At 36.8% G+C, this 5,944-nt stretch overlaps 1 protein-coding gene across 1 annotated transcript in view; it reads left to right on the forward strand.

The window, feature by feature from the left end:
* Nucleotides 1–5,944, forward strand: part of DCC (DCC netrin 1 receptor) — a gene marked incomplete at its 5' end in the record, with an annotated part of 954,021 nt that overhangs the window by 746,635 nt on the left and 201,442 nt on the right. The window lies entirely within an intron of this gene.

Consider the following 5,944-nt stretch of genomic DNA (forward strand, 5'->3'; position numbering starts at 1 on the left):
CATGACTGCCAGGTTTTTAGCCTGGGTGACAGCAGATATTATTGTAACATCAACAGAAACAGGGGAATTAATAGGAAGCACCATTTTATACATGGAGGTGATAATTAGTATTGGACTATGGAATTTAAGTTAACCAGTGGGTCATCTAGATGGAAAAGGTTAAGTAGATGGTTGGAGGAGTGATACTGGAGGATTGGGGCAGAAGATGAGGTACAGGGCACAAACTGAGATTCAGGAGAGAAATTTGGGCTGAATATATGAACATTTAATAATTGTTGGTAATGGAGTCATTGAATGAAACATAGTGGAATTTGAGGAGTCATCTTCATACGTGATAATTGAAAACATGCGAGTGAATTAGATTGTGTAGTGAGAATTTTTAGAGAAGAAAGGGGGTCTGAGGGCAAAGCATAACCTTGATGAATTCCACAAATTTACAGAACAAGAATAGGATAAAGATCCAATGAAATAGACTGAAAAGAGCAGTCAGACAGGTACAACAAAACCTGGAGGCATGTCCAATACTTTCATTAGTTTTGATGAATTATACCTGTTTTTCACAAAGTTGGGTATCTACAAAGAACAAGACAGATTAGTGTGTAGTGGGAGATATGCAAAAAAAGGCATTTTTTTAATACATAGAAGAAAAGGGAGCAGTAGGAGTCATAAACAAAGTGATTTTGTTACTACCTTGTCAAACTATATACATATAGATTTCTCTAAAAGCAAACTGTAACAAAAGTTCAGTCTCATAATTATGCAAGCATTTTATTGTACTCTATATATGGAAATATTTATGTTCATTGATGATTGTTAAATTTACATTAAAAAATTAAGTTTAATTTAGAAAAAGAGACACTAATCTTGATAAGATTGAGACTTGATCAGGATTGCAAAGCTAATGTCATAGTCAGACACCAAACCCCTGTCTCTCCAGATTCCAAATCCAATACTCTCTTACCTGACAATAAAACAGATTTTAGGGTTTTTAAGTCAGGTGTGTGGAATCTGCAGACTAATGTGGCCCTTCATGATTACCATGAAATTATGTTGCTCTGACCACAGGATTATTCTCCACAGGACAGTTTTCCCCAGTGGGTTAACAGGCTTTGTACTCAAAATGAAAACCTCTGGAAAATTTGAATAACAGTTTGAAGAACTGTGACAGGTCAGTTTATTGATGAAGGAAAATTTCTACTGAGGGAAACTTTTTATTCTCATTCTGAAGGTCTTTACGATGAACCATGTAGAACAAACTCAATTTGTCTGAAGAAGACTCAGAATAATAAAATCAATTCTGTTTTCAAAATGAAACTTTCAGGCCTCTGAATTAAGGTGGACTTAATCTCTCAAGGAGTGAAGATGAGGCAGTTGGATAGTATTTGAGAAATAAATGCTAAGCTGAGCAGCACCTCTACGGTTCAATAGCAAAAGTCCCAAATCTAAGCCATTCCGTCACACAAGGTACTTTTTAAGAAATATATCCTCATCTCATGTTGGTGAGAACATAAGGCCAGTTGAGTATCTGAGTGTAACGTTGATTCAAATTTTCATCCTAGGCTACATAAATTCAATGATCAAAATCTCCCCCAAAGCTATTTTTAAAGGGGTAGGGAAGACAAGAAAAATAGAAGACTTAATTTCATGAATAAGCACTAATAACAGAATTTCATGGAAAGGAGCCCAGTTAGTTCATTATCAGATCTGATGCTTTTTAAGGCAAGCAGATCAGGAATCATTGTGTCTTATATGTAAAAGGTGAGAATGAGAAGGTATGAGTGTCCTAGCACTGAACATTTGTTAAAAACATCCATTAATCAGGTACTAATCTCACTATTTCTAATCATAAGCAAAAAAAAAAAAAGCTGCACATTGAAAATGAACCTTTCTATTGGAGTCATTCATTTAAAAATCAGTCAACTACTGACTTCTCCAAAAAGGCAGAAGGAGAACAGTGGATGATTGCTCATAAAATTTATGAGACCATCATGGGTATCTTTCATACACCACAAAAGGTAATACATTTTTTTTTGCTGACTAAGCTGGAGTCATTATAGATTTTATATTCTAGTATGCAGAAGAGCTACTCCAAGGCACATGGTTTGCTTTGTCATTGGAACTATTTATATTACATATGTTTATTTCCTTAACACAGGTAAATCATTTGAAGGTAACATCACCAAAACTCCCAAATGTGGAGGTATACAGTAATATTCTCAGGATGGTAGGGAAGTTTGGTTTAGTGGGAAAAGCACCAGCCTAGGGCTTTGGAAACTTAGGAATCTCAGACACCAATTACAGTAGTTATGTGACCTTGAGCAAGTCATTTTTTTTCCTTTGGGGAATCTCAGGTTTTTCTTTTTGATTTTTTTTCCTTTTTTATCTTTTTTTCTTTTTTTTATTAATTTATTTTGAATTATCAACAATCACTTACATATGATTTGGTGTTTAAAATTTTTCTCCCTTCCTCCCTACCACCCTCCCCAAGGTGGTGCACAATCTGATATAGGCTATACATCAACATTCCTATTAAACATATTTTCACATTAGTGATGTTATAAGTAAAAATTAGAACCATTAAGAGGAATCACCAGAAAGAGGGAACAAAACTTAACAGAAGAGAAAAAAATAGCAATTCAAATTCCATAGTTCTTTCTTTGGATGTGGATAGCATTTTCCATCATGAAGCCTTTGGAGATGTCTTAGGTCCATGTATTGCTGGGAAGGGTTAAGTTTATCAATATTAGTCATCACACAATGTGGCTGTTATTGTGTACAACATTCTCTTGGTTCTGCTCACTTCACTCAGCTTCAGACCATACAAGTCTTTCCAGGTTTTTTTGAAGTCTACCTGTTCATTATTTCTTATAGCACAATAGTATTCCATTACATTCATATACCACAACTTGCTCAGCCATTCCGCAATTGATGGGCATCCTCTCAATTTCCAATTCTTTGCCACCACAAAAAGAACTACTATTAATATTTTTGTACATGTGGGTCCTTTGCCCATTTGTATGATCTCTTTGGGATATAGCCTTAGAAGTGCTATTGCTGGGTCAAAGGGTATGCACATTTTTATAGCTCTTTGGGCATAGTTCCAAATTGTTCTCCAAAATGGTTGGATCATTTCACAACTCCACTAACAATGCATTAGTGTTCCAATTTTTCCACAGCTTCTCCAACATTTATCGTGTCCTGTTTTGTCTTGTTTGTCAATGTTGTCATTTTTAAGTATGTACTGTGGGACCACATAAATCATCGGCATTTCTATATATTACCAACAAAGCCCAACAGCAAGAGATAGAAAGAGAAATTCCATTTAAACTTACTGTAGACGTTATAATATATTTAGGAGTCTACCTCCTGAAACAAAGCCAGGAACTCTATGAACACAATTACAAAACACTTTTCACACAAATAAAGTCAGATCTAAATAATTAGAAAAACATCAGTTGCTCATGGGTAGGCCTAGCTAATATAATAAAAATGACAATTCTACCTAAGCTAATTTACTTATTCAATGCCATACCAATCAAACTACCAAAAAATTATTTTATACAGTTAGAAAAAAATAATAACAACATTCATTTGGAAAAGCAAAAGGTCCAGAATATCAAGGGAACTAATGAAAATAAATGCAGTGGAAGGTGGCCTAGCTATTCCAGATCTTAAATTGTATTATAAAGCAGCAATCATCAAAACTGCTTGGTACTGGCTAAGAAATAGAGTGGTGGATCAGTGGAATAGGTTAAATATGCAAAACACAGGGGCAACTAGGTGGTGCAGTAGATAGAACACCAGCCATGAAGTCAGGAGGACCTGAGTTCAAATCCGGTCTCAGACCAAACACTTGACACTTACTAGCTGTGTAACCCTGGACAAGGCATTCAACCCCAATTGCCTCACACACCAAAAAAAAACCCAACAATAAAAAAAAATATGCAAGACACAGTAGTCAATGACTATAGTAATCTATTATTTGATAAACCCAAAGACCCCAGCTTCTGGGATAAGAACCCACTCTTTGAAAAAAAAATTGCTGGGAAAACTGGAAAAGAGAATGGCAGAAACTAGGCATAGACCAAAATCTCACACCATATACCAATATAAAGTCAAAATGGGTTCATGATTTAGCTATAAAGGCTGATACTATAAGCAAACTGGGAGAGCAAGGAATAGTTTACCTATCAGATCTATGGAGAACAGAAGAATTCATGACCAAACAGGAGATAGAGAACACAAAATGGATAACTTTGATTACATTAAATTGAAAATTTTTTACACAAATAAAGCTAATGCAACTAAGATTAGAAGGAAGGTAGAAAATTGGGAAAGAATTTTACAACCAGTCTCTCTGATAAGGGCCTCATTTCTAAAATATATAGAGAATTAAGTCAAATCTATAAGAATACAAGTCATTCCCCAATTGATAAACGGTCAAAGAATATGAACAGGCAATTCTCAGATGAAGAAATTAAAGCCATCTATAGTTATATGAAAAAGTGCTCTAAATCACTATTGATTAGGAAAATGCAAATCAAAACAACTCTGAGATACCACATTACATCTAGGAGATTGGCCAACATGACAAAACAGGAATCTCAGGTTTTTCATCCATAAATTAAGGGAATTCATAGAACTTTATGGTTCAGTGAAAGTTTTTATTTTAAAAAACACTTTCTATTATTTATGAAGTAGTCTAGTAAAATGAATTGTATTTTCTTGGAGGTTTTGAATGTAGGAGCTTTGACTTTATTGTCTTCTTCTGGTTGTATATTTTGATCTTCTTTGTCACCAAAGAAAGATTCTAGATCTGACTTTTTTTTCACAGTTTGCTCATGATCCCAGCCAATTACTTGAGTTATAAACGCTTTGTTAAGGTAGGGGTCTGCTTCCAGTGTGGAGAATGTACTGTCCCAGGCTTTGAGGGTTTTGTGCAGCTATTTCAGAGACACTTCTAGGGCCCTGTAAATTTTCAGTTCTTCCAAGGTGGTATGATCAAGGGTGAGGTTTTTACTCCTTTCCTGACTTGTGCTCCGGTCTATGAGTGACCATAAGCCCTCTTTTCTGCCTTGGAACTATGAGGAGGATTCCCTCTCCACCACCACTACAAGCTCCACAATGCCAGCACTCTTCTGCTCCCCAGGACCGCCACCCAGAACTGTGACCCAGATCCAAGCACAGGAAAAGCAAGAGAATTCTGCCTCAGCACCAGCAAAGAGATCCCTGCAATCCCTCTCTGATCAGCCACTCAATTCCTCCTCAGTCTGTGGTCCTAAAGCTCAGGAAGCAGCTGCTGTCCCAGAGCTGTACCAGGACTGGGGCTGGGACCGAGCTTCTCTCTCACCGCAGTCACAGACTTTTCCTACTGACCTTCTAAGTTGTCTTTGGTGGGTTGAGAAATCTGGAAACCACCACAGCTACCCTTGCTTCAGTCCTCTGAGACCTGCTTCAGGTTTGCTGAGGCCTAGTTTTCCAGATGCCTGCTCTGAACTGCATTCCTCTACCAGCCTGGCACAATAGATCTTTCTAATCAACCTTTCAGGTTGTCTTGGGCTGGAAATTTGTTTTACTCTGTCTTTTTGTGGGTTCTGCTGCTTTAGAATTTGTTTAGAGTCATTTTTTACAGGTATTTGGAAGGGTTTGGGGGAGAGCTCAAGCAAGTCATTGCTTTTACTCTGCCATCTTGGCTCCATGAAATGAATTGTATAATATTAAGAATATAATGCTGTGGAGAAGAAAGCTTTCACGAGACCACTCAAAAAGGGCCATGTCATTAAAGAAGAAGCTGCCTAATGTTTCCAGACCAACTTGGAGCTGGTGAATTCTCAATAAATTAAAATTATTTTCAAGGTGGAAAGAAAGAAAGAAAGACAGAGGGGGTTAGGGGACAGAGGAAGGAAGGAAGGAAGGAAGGAAGGAAGGAAGGAAGGAAGGAAGG

This window comes from Vombatus ursinus, unplaced genomic scaffold (assembly GCF_900497805.2).
Source record: "Vombatus ursinus unplaced genomic scaffold, bare-nosed wombat genome assembly UNPS02014791.1, whole genome shotgun sequence".
Taxonomy (NCBI): Eukaryota; Metazoa; Chordata; class Mammalia; order Diprotodontia; family Vombatidae; genus Vombatus; species Vombatus ursinus.